Raw genomic sequence first — 16,651 nt, 5'->3', positions numbered from 1 at the left:
CTCAAAAGTGTTCGATCTGGCTTATAAATGACTAGCCAAAATAACGATCCTATATTACAAAATGTCGAATGTAAATAAAATAATTAAAATATAAACCAAATTGGGAATACGCATTTGTAGCTATGAACGTTCCATTATAATTGCAATATCGGTGGTTGCACCACCAATATCAATAATATCAAACTTAACATCGTTAAGCCCCATCATATCGAAATTAGGCATTAAAAATGCAGATATTAATATAAGTTAATTGTCGGGCCGATTACAGTTGTAAGGGTTTGATACTCAAATTGAAATTAGGACGAAAATATCACATATATATAAACGTTATGCGAATACAGATGACAGAATAATTGTAACATAACATAAGTAAATAGTGAGTCAAAACTACAACAAACATACTTACATCCATATGTAAATAATCAAATCAAATAACAGTAACACTTTTTAGTCACACTTTTATAGATATTTAAAATTTGATTTGTCAACATTTTTAATATGCCTCCTCGATCGACAAATGAAATATCTTTTTAATTTAGTTAAAATCAAGGGAATAGAGTTGATAAAAAAGATACATTAAAATATTTTACGTTAAATGATTCACATATTTTTTACTTTTTACTTGTACAACAAAGATAATAGCTTTGTTAATCCTAAGAGTAAGGTTCATCATCATAAGCAATCAAGAGACGGTGCTCTGCGGTAGTATCTTATTTTCAACTAATATGCAGCTGTTGGTGACGCAGGACTTCGAACATTCTTCTCTAAATTTCATAAGAGTTGGTGGTCGGTTGTGCATGTTCTGGCCTATGACAATGTTAGTTTCCTATTTTGAGATCGCTTTCTATGATCAGGGTCTCTGTTTTTTTCGCAGCTATTCACTGTATACGCCATTCAAAAGGTAGATTTCACCATTAAATCTGTAATAAATTCGTTCATCTTTCATTCAACAGACATACCGAAACCATTGTAATCTGCATATTCGAATTTGTTCGTCAATTGTGCACTGATTGTCGCATTAGTAGAATCAACAGAAAGGTTAAGATATTCTAACTGTGATTACATGTTTAAAAACTATAAAAGGTTAGATATCATGAATGTTTTTATATTTCTCTGACATGTACAGTTATTTCTAATACGTATTTTTCTCTTCCTGAATATTTTACAATAAATCCTACTAAAATAACATAAATTATATAATAACTGTTAAATTAATCCAACTCAACCCAACTTACCCATATTAGGAAATTAGGCTTCACTTTTGAAAGCTGAGAAGAACTATTTATTTTGCTTTAAAATTACGTTTTCAGAATTTATAGGAATATTAACTATATACGGTACTGAAGTATAAAAGGAGTACACGTTGCATTGAAAACAATATTTCTAAGATTGAAAATATTTTATAATGTAATTAAAATATCTCAAAAATTAGAAATAACAATATGAAAGAAATGCTACGGCCCAGGTTATCCGCAGTGCCACCTTGTATCGCCGTCCAATCTGTCGCCTCTTCTTTTCTTGAATAAATCAGTTTTTATGTAAAATAATAGTACTTTCTTTAAAACCCCTCAAAAAAATATAACTGCCGCAATCGGTAAAATTCTGGGAGATTATAAGTTTGTTCTATGTTGAATTAATTCAATTAACCGTAGTCGAATTAATTACTAAGAAAACATTGAAACTTTCGCAGTTACTCAAAATGCTTCTTGGTGTAGTTAAGTGGAGTACGCGCAAAAGTATTCCAGCCGAAGCTGTAAGATCATAAAAAGGGAATTGAAGATGCTCTACGACATCTAGCCATAAGCTGTTCCAAGTAAAAGATCGCTAGTCCATGGATTCCCGATACATACATGATAATTCAAATTGTAAAGCCACCAAAGACGGATTGCAGTAGCTCAGTCGCTTTTCTAGACGTAGACTGTTTGAATCTGGAAAGGGTACCATGGAAATATGGGTAGAAACAGTGGCATTTTGAAGATCTGCAAAGGAAAACTAGCGGACGAAGGTACACATACTCAACAACTATAAGCTCTCCAGATGTAATACGACCACATATATCCCTGTGGCCGTTTTTTAAGAAGGAGGTGTTATATAATATGGCGCAGGCTATCCGGCCATGTTTTTTCAACTACCTGACTGGTCAACAAGTGAGAGGGGGTGGTCTGTTTTTACCTAGAGTGCCGCTTTGCATCGCCGTTCAACCAGTCGCCTATTCTTATAAATCGGCATTTAAGTAAAATAATAGTTTTCTTTGTTTAAAGCCCTCTCATAATATAATTGATATAGATGGTGACAGTTAGTCCACTTCCGCTTTGTTCCTATTGGCTGATTGAGTATATAACAATTATAATGAAGACTCTAAGAGAGTGTTTTATCACTGATCATATTCTCTTTAGTTTCGGCAGTGACTGTGAAGGTTGAGTCAAGTAAACGCTTTCTGAAACGCAGAAGAAAAAAGTAGTTTAATTGTGACTGACACCTCAATGGTATATGTGCACTTGAAAGTTCTTAAAAAGTTTACGTACCCAAATGCAACAGGCCCTCTGAAAATTTACAGCCTACGGACACGGTAGATTAAGAACTAAAAAGTAATTGAACTAAAGGATTTCTCTGCCTTTCACCAGCCACAGCTTTTCGTCTTGCTATTCTGTATGTATGATTTCCGTGAAAAATTTTATATTACACCATCAGCCTAGTACATCTCCGCTCGACCGACGGTTCGGTTGGCATTCCCAAATCTAGAAATCAATCCCAAAAGGTTCGGGGATAGCAAACCTGCTATCTTCTCTGATCTGCCCTTCTAGAATACTTCCTATCTCCATCAAATGCTTATTTTACAAGATGTTAATTCGTCCGTATTCCTTTACGTATCTAGTGTCTACTTCAAATTTGTTATACTTAACCAGGTGAAACAACTTCAAGTTTTCCAAAATAAGCTCCTCAGGAGAATCTTAAACGCTCCATAGTTTGTCAGAAATAATCAAATTCATAGGGAAGCTAACACCCCAGAAATCAAGCACTTCATATCTCAATCATTCCACAAACAAACCTCCCCCCTTTTCCCGGCTGAAATGACTTGACCCGTCGCTGCAGCAATAACTTTTGCCCTCATACGATAGTATCCACACGTGTGTTAACTCAAGTTCGCGAGTCAATAGAATCGCCAGGACCTCGTACCCAATAACGGCTGCCCGATCAGCGGGTGTCATATCCTCAAATTTAATGCATTCGCAGTAGCGATACACAGGGGTCAATAGTGAGGCGGTTTCGGTTTAGTGTATTGATAAGCCCAGAGGCAGTCCCACATAACCCGGTCCAACTTGTCACTCCAGGGCAAGTCTCCGCGACCAGCTATGCGTCATTCATTCCATCGCCTGGTTTTAGACCAAAACAAAAAAAAACTAGTACATGCAGCTCATTTTTGTCCAAGAAAATGTACGAAACTCAAATTCCTTTTGTGTAATGTACCCTATAAAAGGTTTAAAAATAAAAGCATGTAAGCATATTATACAAAATAAAAAGAATAAAATTAAATAGATTAGCAAATTATTGCTGCGTCGCTATAATAATTTTGTTGATTTTGTTTTTTTTTTTATAATAATGTTAAAAAACGCAATAATATTTCCTATTAATTATAATTGATAACATCAAAATTACACAATTATTTTAATAAGTCCATTGCAAGGCCACACTTGCCGAATACGTTTCCTGTTAAAACTAGAGTGCGAAAAAAATATTTGCGTTCGATTTAATTTTTTTCTGGAAAAAATTGAGGTAATTACTGCATATTCCAGCAACAATATTTACAGTGGATAAATTGATTTGCACAACGCGCGGAGCCGGCAACTTGTTGACGTTTGCTGAAGCAAAAAAGGCGAATTTTTCCCAAAAAAAACCATCTCCTCAAAAATCAGCAGAGCGGTCTCAAAAATAGAGCAATCTCAATAAAGAGAGGCCTTTGACGAACGAGGTCGACCACGGCCGACGCCGCCCGATCCTCTCCGGCTGTTTCTCCTGAAATCTGGCTGCTAGCGGCATGGGGATGCAGTAAGGGCTGAAACTCGTCCAGAAACGGATGCTGGAAGGAAACAAGGCGTCGAGAGAAACGGAACGCGTGATCCAGCTCGGCGGACTACAATTGCTCGGTATTTCGGGAATTTTTACGGGTTTTGGTTCGTAGTGAACATTGCAGAGGTGACAATCCCACTGATCTACTGAAGGAATTCGTGCCGTATAAGGTGAGAAGTTGTTAAGCTTTACTTTAATATATTATAAATGTATCAGATAATAATAAGGTTACAGTTATATTATTAACATGTATACAATCTTTAAATAGTATTAATTTATTCTATAATATATATATATATATATATATATATATATATATATATATATATGTTGATAAAATATTAGCAACTATTTATACCTTGTAGTACACGATATAACAAAATATCTTAAGATTTCTGAAAGCCAGCTAATTTCCTTCGTTTAGTTTATCATAATTGTTTTACAAGATGAATAATGCCTTCCCTAATGACTGGAATTAAACCATTCTCAACAACATGAATATGTCCTGATTCCCTTTATTAATTATTTCCTAAAGATGTTAATAACTTTGAAGATAAGATAAGATTAAACGTGAGTAAATCAATGAAATAATTTAGATATTAATGACATACACATAATGCATATTTAATATAAATAAGTTATTATTATACAATAAAAACCTCCTTAATAGCCTAATAATGATTTCCTAGATGATTTAGTTTCAATTATATAGCTTTGTTTAGGAGGCAATCATAGATGTTGTTATTAATAATTGTTATGTAAACTCTACTCCAGTTACAGTATTTTATTGTCAAGTTTTATTGACACATATTGAATAATATTGATGTTAGCTCTAAAAAGTTTTTATATGTTATTAATTGATAGGAATAGTAATTAAAGTAATATTTTAACTATCAATGGAAAATCATATTAATAATATACATTTGTATATGTCACACCAAATTTCGAAGCACTATTTTCATTTTCCACAGGGAAACATGCATTTCGGATGTAATAACCATTATTCCAGATGTCAATTTACATTTCCCTCGAAAAATCACCGTTCATATATGCGACAATAAGCAGAAATCACTGGACGTCAAAACAGGATTATTTTTCAGTGCACAAAAATTATTTATTCGAACTATTTAACGAGAACTCCTTGATTGGATAGAGAATAATCTCCAGCGGTCAAATGATTATTTAATATGTTTTCTAAAATGTCTAAAATAGTCAATCGTACGAAAAAGCAAAATGATAATTTGGCATAATATAAATATTTACAGATATTAATAACAAGATATATAGCAACGGTTGCGAGGAAATCAGTGAAATTATCAATAATCTAATAAAGTTAATCGATCCATAGTTATTAAATCAATCAAACTACGGGATAATATTGATGGTGAGGGCTTCATTGCCGATGTGAACAACCAAATTTAACAATGTGGACGAATATGACTTATGAACACCACAAAAGACACTGGTGGGGTTTTTAACCCGCGATTTCGGTTTAAGATATCCAAATACTTTTTTCAAAAACTATTTATACATTTTGTTACAAATTTGATGAATATATTTATTATGCTAGACGACTAATTAATTGCGTATACGTTATTTCTTTTTTTCCACGCTTCCTAATATTGACTTAACCTAATTTCTGTGTATCTCAAACCTTAAATCTAATTATGTTAAAAACATCAAAACTATCCCGCAAACCTCGGAAGGAAGGAATATTACCAATCTGCCTCTAACTTAGAAATAATAAACAATCTTTTATACCTAAAGACGCAACTGACAATCTACTACTCAACTATTTAGTCATATGTCTGTCACAGAGGTGAGGTGAGTTTCTAACCAATTTTCTCTTTCCGAAGTTACGGACCTAAAAACCAACTCGGGTCCAATGACGACCATAAAAAATATACGGCATGGACATTTAAACAATCATACACAATGATATTCCTTTCAAAGAAAAAACACTTGTTTCTTGAACTTTTACTCAATATATAATATTTTTGTTCCATTAAAACTTTTTTCAATTTAAACTTTGTAAGATTAATTTTGGTATTAGTACCCATTTGAAAATGTTATAAAGAGTGCCAACAAACTGCACTCTATCTAACGAAATGGTTTCCTTCCCATTAAGGTCTGTAGAAACAGAAACTAGCAGTCAAAACTTAATAGAGTCCATTAGCCACAGTCAGTTCCCTCTCTTATTAAATGAACTGAAACACCTAACTGCAACGTTCCTTTATCGGTTTTCTACATCCTTGTACATTGTAATCATCCATTTTCTCTTAAGATCAAATTTAACCTGTAAAAATTGACTTGCTTTTCTTAATCACGTAAATTATATACTTAATAGTTGTCATTTAAAAGTATTTATTATACAAGATAGACAGACAAAAATTGACTTTTGAAAGCGCGCTATTTTTATATGGATGGAGTCGATAGAGGTATCAGCGCGTATATCGGCCATTTTAATGTTGGCAACCATAACTCGATAGGTTGCTGAAAACTGGTGTCTGCGTTTACACTTTTTTTTTAAATATATTTTAAAGTCTCTTTTCCCAACTATGGGTTTATCTGAACTGGGCCTAAAGTTTAACCTGGGCTCCGAACCACGGTCCTCAGCATTAAGCCTACCGACTGGCGAGTGACCAACTTTAGAAATCATCCCAGAAGACATCCGGTCTTACCCAGCCTGGTTACTGGCGTGACTGGGATAATTTTCCTTGTCGGATTTTACATTCTTGCCTAGAACATTCACAAATTTTAAGCAACCACAAACATAAATTTAGGACCATGTCCCAGCAGAATTCGAACCCGCGGCTATCGCAACAGTAGGAGGACCGTCCCATCACCTTTACCACTTCCCCACCAAGCCGAATTTCGATATGTTGGCTATTCAACGGTTTTATGAGCCAAAATAGAAAAGAATATACACCTTGATGAAACTGAAATGAATATTTCCAATTTCAAGGTTGTAAAATATTTGTACACATTGAATAAACCATTCTGCCTATATAGGCGTACTTAAATAAACAAATACACCATCCTGAAGATTTCAATTTCACAAAATAGAATTATAATGAGTTGAAAAATATGTATGAATGTAATGAGTAATTTTTCATTCATACTTCAACAACTAATTAATTATATATATGCTGGTTTGATAGATTAATTTTTCTCACTTTTCTGGATGAACCTGCACTGTGTAATTGTAATTTCTGGATGAAAAACTGAACCCAGTAAAAATACAAGAATATTTTCCTGAAAGCTCTCTATAACAAGAGTTTTGCAGAGACCGGGTAATATTGTAGTCGCTAGAAACAAGGTCCAGGTTATGAAATAAAAGGAAAAATAATTTTGGCACGGACATTATCTTAAGCACCCATGAGTAATTCACTTAAACAGCACATCATTTTCGATGAGAATTCAGTGCATGTTTCGTAAGCATATGTAAAAAAGCAAAATATAACGAAGATAAACTTCTGGAGCCCCCATTTTCAATAAGTAATAATTTCAACTTGAGAAAATTAATTTTCAAACGTGTATGACATCGTTCAATATGTATATCTGAAGGATATGTAGGAACCTTCATTTGTTGTTTGAATACCCTCTACAGTTTTGTGGCAGGAATTTGTACGGGACCAGGAAACACTGATTGATTTAAACTTATTTACTCATGTTAAAGTTACATGTGGTCAAAGGGAAGCTAAGCCGGATGCTAAGCTAATCAAGGTTGTTGTGAAATCATCGAGCGTTACTAACGGTAGAATCATTTGCGGACGCTACAGATAGGCGATCTTAAAGCCACCTTTTGATGCTTTCATCAATATAAAATATTTGTTCCTAATCTTATGTTTAATTAACTTTTCACTTCATTCAACAAACCATTCCCAAACATTACTTTAACATTCGTTTATATATTTGAGTGCTTTTTCTATTTATTATTCTTTGTCGCTTTGCCGAATGTCGTCATTTCGCGACTATAAAATTGTACAGCGGGTAATGCGGTAATATGAAAGGGACGGTGACAGACATAAAGTGTATCTACAAAAATGCGAGAGACTAAAACTATAACTAATGTATATAAACTTTACATAAAAATTGATCCAAATTCAAGTCAACAAACACAACCGTGATAAAATAGAGTCTCCATCCAGACCGCACATTCTAGCACCCAAATCTGAGTAGTAAAGGTGATTTGGTTAGCGATACTTACCTCAGCATAGACTAAGCTCTCTGAAGCTAACAGAAGTTTAAGCATCAGGGTTAATAAAAGTCAATATATAATATTTATTTTGGCAATAAACTTAAAAATAAATTTTGGAATATATCAGCGAGAATTAACAAATCAACGTAAAAAAGGGTCCACTTAACGATCCAACTAAAATAAATATCATCACAATTGCTATCATATCATAATAATAAATTAAATGCATACTGAAAATTCATAAAGACAAAAAGAACCCATTGATTTTAAATCGCAAACGCTTTTTGCGATAAAAAAAATAAATTCATAGTTTTATTCTGAAGAGCAATTTATATAATACTTTAAAATACAAACATGGTTATTATTTATATAGACCGAATGCAAAATTTTCAATTAATATCAACAAAACTAATCGCTACCCTATCTGGGCACAATAATATTTCTATATAACCGATATATAAAAACCAATATACAATATTCGAAGTAATTTCTGGCCGACTTCGCGGTATCTTCATCAATTCTCCTTTTAATCGAATAATATACAATCTACAAAGAATGCAACACCTGTTTATCAATTCGAAATAGCGATAAAGTTGGATTCTCGAGTGAACGTGACTGCGGAAATTGATAATAGACGCAATCCCAAAGAGGTTAATTTAAAAAGAGTAAGCTTATCTGAGAGTGAAGCATATTCCGGAATGCTTTAAAGTGGCACAAATAACATAATCAAACATATAAAACCTGATAAACTGCAATATCCAAGTTATTTCATAAACTGATATTAAAAGTTGTTAAACCACTTATAAAAATACCAGATTTCATTTCTATTTCGAAAGCACCACCCAAAAATCCACCAATTGCATAGAGCTACAGAGGTTATTGAAAAGGCATTTGAAGAAAACATATTGGCAGGCAATATTTCTGCGATTTCTGCGACGAAAGAAGATGAGTGTGACGGAAACTCCGAAAAGATTCAAACGATGAAAAGCCGGCATTAATGAAGGAGATGTTATGGTTATGACGAAAGGTGATGTCAAGCGTTTGGTGGGATTCAAAAGGAGTGGTTAATCATGAGCTGCTCGAACATGGCCAAACCATTTATTCGTCTCTCTAATTTATATGGATTAATTCGCTTAAAACGAAATTATTTTCGCAAAACTCGTTATATAAGCAAATGAAATAATGTTCAAGCATGTTGTTATATGTGAGAAAATTCTGAAATTCATTTTATACTAATCTGTGCCGTTCTGGAGGTCAATGTACCTTAAGTTATAGGCAGTAGCATAATAAATAAGTTTGAAAATTCAATATGAAAAGAAAACTATTTATTATTCGATTTAATATATAATTTAATTAATAACTTACTTCTATATTATATTATATATTACTTCTATAGCTTCTAAGTTGTTTTTATTTTAACCATATGTACTTATAAGATACCAATAACCTAAGGTCTATCTAAGACATACGACTCTAAGATATAAGTAGCCGCTAACTCAAAATTTATAAGCACTATACATAAAATAAATTAATATCTCTTTAAACAATTAATTTTAAATGGAATTAAAGTGTTGCTTATATTCATATGAAAGATGGAATGTTCTATTTCTACTGAGTAAATGCTTCAAAAACTTATTGAAAGGACAAGCAAACCCCCATGAAATTGAGGCAAACGGTAAAATGATCTAGAAATATATTCCTTCCTAATATTTGTTAAGAAGAAAGTTATTCAACGATGAGGAAGTAACATTCAACAACAATATATTTAATCTAAAAAAAATTCAGTTTGTACTGTATGCTTAAAAAACCTGACAAAAAAACCGAAAAATTGTGGTCTTACCACAACGCGGCGGAAAAGTCCCACTACCATGATTAAAAAAAATATATCGGCTAAATGGTGACCGCGATTCGCTATGCTCCTTTCGGCTAGTTTTAAGACATTTTTCATGCCATCCTGCAACATCTGAGGCTGAATTTCTTCAATTTTGTGACAAATATTGTGTTTAAGATGTTGAATCGTTTGGGGGTAATTCACATAAATTTTGTTTTTAAAGAACCTTATAAGAAAAAAGCTGGTGCTGTTAAATCCGGAGATCTGACTAGCCATGCTAAATCGCCACTGCACGAAATTAATCTTCATGGAAAAACCTCATTCAATAATTAAATTGTTGAACGAGCTGTGTGTACTGTGGCCCCATCTTTCTGAAACCACATGTCCTCTAGTCCATAATCATCCATTTCAGGCACAAGATTTGGAATCATGCCTTGGTATCGTTCAGCAGTAACAGTAACTGGTGGTAACGGTAATTGGTGTAGTTTGGTATAATGTCCTTGGAAAGTTATTTTGATGTCATTGTATTTCTCCTTAGTTTGTTCTGTTAGTACCTGTATACATCTTTCTTAGTAAAACTAGAATTAGTCACTATTCTCCTTCGCATTCTCCCTAATGAATTTGTCATATCTGGAAAAGAGTTAATATTGCATGTCCTCTAGTCCTTGCTCATCCATTTCAAGCGCAAGAAAATTTGGAATCATGTCTTGGTACCATTCAGCAGTAACAGTAACTGCAACACCTTGGTTATATACAAAAAATATGGACCAATGATGTTTCCAGCATGAATATTACACCATACAGGTACTTTTAGTGGATGCAATGATGTTTCATGAATTAATTGAGGATTCTGTATTCCCCAATACTGATTATTATTTTTATTAACGTTACTAGAAAATTGACTTCATCGCTCATTATCAATTTAGAGGAAAAATTATCAATTTCACCACACAAACGATAAATGTCATGTAAGCGAAACTGAACTAAACGTCACATAAGATGACGCGCAATCAAAATGGTAGCGGGACTTTTGCCCCACCAGTTATTATTACATTATGACATAATCAGTATGACAAAAAAAATCACTGACTATAGCTCTAGTCGAAAAGTCAACAAGATTTAAAAGAGAGTGGAAGATACGGCGGAATCTAGATATGGAAAATTTGCGTTTCGATGAAGTTACAAAAACCTAATTATATCATTTCAGCGGTGACCAATTACTCAACCAAAATTAGAAAAATACCTCGTCATATAACTATAAATATAATCAGTTAAGCTGGAAACATCACATTAGCTCAAAGAAAACTTCAGAATGAAAAGAACACCAAAAAACGCAAGGAACTGTACTGCTTAGTCGGAAAACACCATCAACTTAACATGAATTGACTTTATTAATCAATTATAGAGTCTATTTGCACGGAAATATCAAGCCGACGAGTAAAACAAAAATAAAGAAACTAGTGAAACTAAAAAATAATTTTAAAGTTCTTTGATTAATTATCAATACTTATAATTACGTAACCAATAAAGAACTACACGATTAACTCGAAATCATATAGACCTAAGAACTTGTCCAATAATTGAACTTAAATATTGGTTAATAAATCATATCAACACGGAATAGTCCGTTCAATAAAACAGTGAACTCACGTAATCTGAATAGATAGAAAACCTTTTTTTTTATTTGAAATAGAAAAAATTCTAATCTAATGTAATAATTAAACAGCATTGCTGTTATAAAATATGATTTATTCTAACATTATTGTGCATCTAATTCGTATATTTTCAAAGGACTTAAAGATACAATTAATTATAAAGTTATAATAGTTTGAAGGTTGGGGCTCTGTTTTATCATATTTACATTGAACTCTTTTCCATACCACCTATAAATTAGAGTTCTAGACGCGTTTTTTTATATAGTAGTATGCTCTGGAGGCCCCGTCCATCTATTAAGTATTTGAGATCATATTAACCTTTTACGCTTAGTTATTATTTCATTCGGTATAGAGTTGGTGCAATTTGGTATAATGTCCTTGGAAATTGTTATTTTGATGTCATTGTATTTCTCCTTTGTTTGTTCTCTTAGTACCTGTATACATCTTTCTTAGTAAAACTAGAATTAGTCACTGCATTCTCCCTAATGCATTTGTTATATCTGGAAAACAGTTAATATTCTCTCCCTCTCCTCACACATTTTAACCAAAAACTCATTTATGCTCTGAACAATTACATACATATATGTGCACATTAATCTTTCATACTCTTCAATAAGATTTACTGGTAAAAAGTCTTACTGGCTTTTATTTATTTTCTTTTAAAAGCAATGTCTTGAAGTTCCATTATGTCTCTTCGAGGATATTCTTTACACCACTTAAATCCTATATTACCCTACAGTGTATTAAGGGTTGTTTTATATCACTCAAAGAGTTGCTTACCTCTAAATTTTATATGAATATCTTACGGACTAACAGCTTCCTGTGAAATAATTGTATTAAATTATGTTTATATTAAAAAAACTACTCACCAATTTTTCAAATTTCCAAGATTACATTTTTCATTTTTTGAGATATTTATATTTCAGTGACCGTGGCTATCTAATATTCAATACAGCTCTTGCAGTGCTAATTTTTTTTTCAATATAAACCGCACCTTAATAGTTGGTAGTAAAAATGCTTACCTGTTTATTGAATTTAAATTGAAAGAGGGGGCCCCATTATCTATTTCCTTTTCGAAGTAATTGATTAGTGACGCACTATGTTATGTCTGCCTTCTGTATTTTTAATCGTAATAATAAGCAACGATTTGAAATTTGAACGCAATGATTTGAAACAATAAAAGCACTAAAATAACGTTTGCCAGTTTATAACCTGTAGTTTAATATTTTGAAGAATTTTGCAGACGTTTGACAATGACAAGACAAGACTTTTACAGTCTGTTTCGGTTACATTTTCGAACTTATCAGACAGCATTGTTTCTCTTTTTAACTAGAATAAAATGAGAAGGAAAAAAATCTGATTCTAAAATGAATTTACAAATTGAGTCGGTAATACATTAAGCATATAGACGATGTGATTTCACTATTATTTTGAATATACGCTACTATAAGATGATTTTTTTAAATTAAACTGCATAAAATTATTTGTTCGTTTTTAAAGTAATCCATTCCATAGATATATTAGCCTAGTTTTATTATAGTGTTAATATAGACAGTATTAATAAAAACCATTAAAATTGACATAGCAAATACAAGTGATTATATTAACTTATTATTATTAACTGCATTATTACTTATTAACAAGTAATTATTATTAATCCAGAGTGAACTCATATACGCAAAAGCATTTCGAGCATTTTTAAACTAACAGAACGAGTTAATAGTTTCCTTTCATTTATTTAAAGCCCCAACTAAAACCGTGCACTTGAAAGCGACGCTGAACAACCTGGAAAGAAAAACCATTTAAAAATATACACCCCTTGAACATTACGACACAGCCGAGTGCATAAAAAGCAACTATACACTCTTCGACCCCCCACCCACCTACCCTCTCTCCATTCAACCGTATGATTACTTCCATTGCTCTTGCATAATTGCCCTTTCTCTCGGATATCCTCGACGCCTTCGGCCTACGTCGACCCAGTCTCGTCGTCATCGCCATGCTAATTTCCCTCGTCCTCCTTCTCCCACCGTGTTCTCGCCGCACTACTTTTTTCTTCTTCCCCAGCCTTCCCGTCCCGTGTTTCGAGCGTCTTCATTTCGCGAGCTCCCCTTTCTCGTCCGCCTACATATCGCACCGAACCCGCGTAAAAATCGTAAACGTTCCTGAAGATCCCGTAGCGGACAAACGAAGGAAAGGCGAAGGAATCCGTCCGTGGACCGGCGGGACGGGGGTGGTGGCGGTGTCGGGGAACGGTTTGGGCCCAGAAGCACCAATAAAACGATATGGGAACGTCTACGTAGTGGCTGTCGCTCATTTCAATTCCTCCGGATCGAATTTGTGGCTTCGTTTTTCCCCGTGTTCTTTTACGGGCTCTCCTCCGCTTTTAAGACGGCGCAGAGAGAAAAATGGTGGTGGGCTGGGGAGGCGGAGGATGGAGTAATGGCGCGGTTTCAAAAAAGTTGTTATTTCCTTTTTTATTGTCTCTAAGTGATAAATTAAACGGGTGAAATATAATATCTTTCACGTGGAAAATGTTAAGGTCTTTTATATTATTTCTGGTATTCCTCGAGATTAAATTATGAATAAACTTACCGTGAACATATCCTATCGACGAAATGTATGAGCATATTGATGGTTTTGAGGATTTGAAACTGGAATTTTGGATACTTAAACTAAGCGAAACATTGATTAAGATTGCTATATATTGCAATTGAAGTTTAAGCAGAAAGTTGAAAATAATTGACCACTTTATAAAGAGAAATACGTTACAATCATGACAACAGCACGTATTTTAAGATTCGCAAAACTATACAGAGATTCGAGCCTTGCAGTGATTATTTCAGAGATCATATTAACATAATCAGATTCAGAAAGAATAACATAATCCTGCCAATCGCCGGAAGCAAAGGTTGACCTGTGTTGCGCGTCTTTTTCTTCCCGATTTTAAAATAAAATCTAACAAAGTTAACAAACTATATTTACACTAATACTAATTAATTATAAAGATAGACGGGATACACGATTAATGACCAAGTATTTAAATTTACTGTGGTGATGGAGACTGTGTCTATTCTACAAAGATTGTAAAGACTATGCATGCTCTTGAAGACTATTCTGCGTTTATGTTGTTCGAAGTCTCAGAGGCAGAGTAAGGAAGTAGGCTGACTTAACTGTCGTTCCGCAACCTGGCGGGTAGTTACTTCTAGGAAGGGAAAGACCTATCCAATTAGTTTCGTAATTATATACGCTTCACCTAATATATCTGTTTGTTTACACCATCAGATGTATTTCAATGCGATGAAATGGAAACGCATTCCTCCGAGTTCTTGGTGTTTGCATTCTTTTTATCTCAATGTTTGTTCGGCCCTATATATGCCTGATGTCATACCTAATTTTACACATTTTTAGAGAATCGATATTTTCGATATTAGTTTTGTTTTAGAAATGTTTTGTTGTCGTATATAAATCTGACATAAATAAACTTCACATAAGCAAACACCGAACATAAATACGTTAGACGCTTAAACTAATCTCTCCAACCTGGAAGGTTAAGGAGTGAAGTGCACTGGAAAACAATACACAAGAACTCAAGCGCAATAAAATTAATCAAATTAGGAAGTTATGAAACGTGTAGGAACTTTACAAATCGATATACAATTCTATCGATCTATGTTAGAACAGATGATCTAGAACTATGATCTAAGAACTGACTTTGGGTTGATCCTCTTCAAAACAAAGGTTATATATTTTACATATTTTTTTAATAAATAAACTCAACTAAAGTGCCATGATACCCGCTGCGATAATGGTCTCTACTATGGTAATATTTTCAAATACTGTCATTTTCACTTTTAATCCCTATATGTATTTGAGTTTCTATCATAGAATAGACAGACCTAGAATGCGATCTTCTATGTATGAAGTTGCAGTCAAATTTTGTGCATCTAAACCACGTTTTTACTACAGTGATAAATTAATTAATAAATAGTATTAAAAATTACTTGTATTAAAGAGGCAATTAACAGAATTTGAATAAAATATTATATATAAATACTAGGTAACGTTTGTATAAAATATTTTGGAGTTATACATGACTTAGAAAAATTGCCATAAGATTTGAACGAAAATATTCCGTAAACTTGGTTTTAAACATTTTTTTTGTCAATCAATTAGAAAAGTCTAGAGATAGCTTCTCACAAAAACGAATTAAAATATGTTAATTGAATTATATAGATAAAAATATATAGAATTAGATATATAAAGAATTAAAATATATAGAAAGTATATAAAAATTCCTGCTTGCAATATTAGCTTTGGCTTTTATAAGCATGAAGATGAAGAAACAGGTTCGTTTAGAAAAGCAAAGCCAAAAGATGGTAAACTCTAAATTGTACTGAGGAACTAAACATACAAGACTAATATACTTCCATCTCAATTATTATTCCAAATGTATATTTTAATATACATGATATTGCAACAAACCAATGAAGATATTTGAAAATCTAAAATTTCTAAAATAATATTTCACTCATTTATATATTTAAAAAAGTGTTTATATTTTATATACTGAATACATATGTCAATATTTATATACTTTTAACATATACATGTACGAACAGAATTAGACTATATAAAATTCAATTAAATCATTTTAAGAGGCAGAAATGAGGATTTAATCTCTTTAGCATGAGGCATTAAACTAGACAAAAATATAAAGGCAGATCTTAATTACATTTGTACAACTAACGCTGAGATGCTCAACTAGGTTGTAGTAATTAAACGAAAATATTAAAAAATAGAAATCAGCAAATGGGGGAGCAAAAACCATAAAGGTTGTAAGATGATTTTATTTTTCCATATAACTTCCATCAACTTCTATATATTTATACAGGA

This window comes from Rhynchophorus ferrugineus, unplaced genomic scaffold (genome assembly GCF_030347505.1).
Source record: "Rhynchophorus ferrugineus isolate W39M unplaced genomic scaffold, kcgeb_rfMv2 rfM4, whole genome shotgun sequence".
Classification (NCBI taxonomy): domain Eukaryota; kingdom Metazoa; phylum Arthropoda; class Insecta; order Coleoptera; family Curculionidae; genus Rhynchophorus; species Rhynchophorus ferrugineus.
This window is presented reverse-complemented; position numbering follows the sequence as displayed.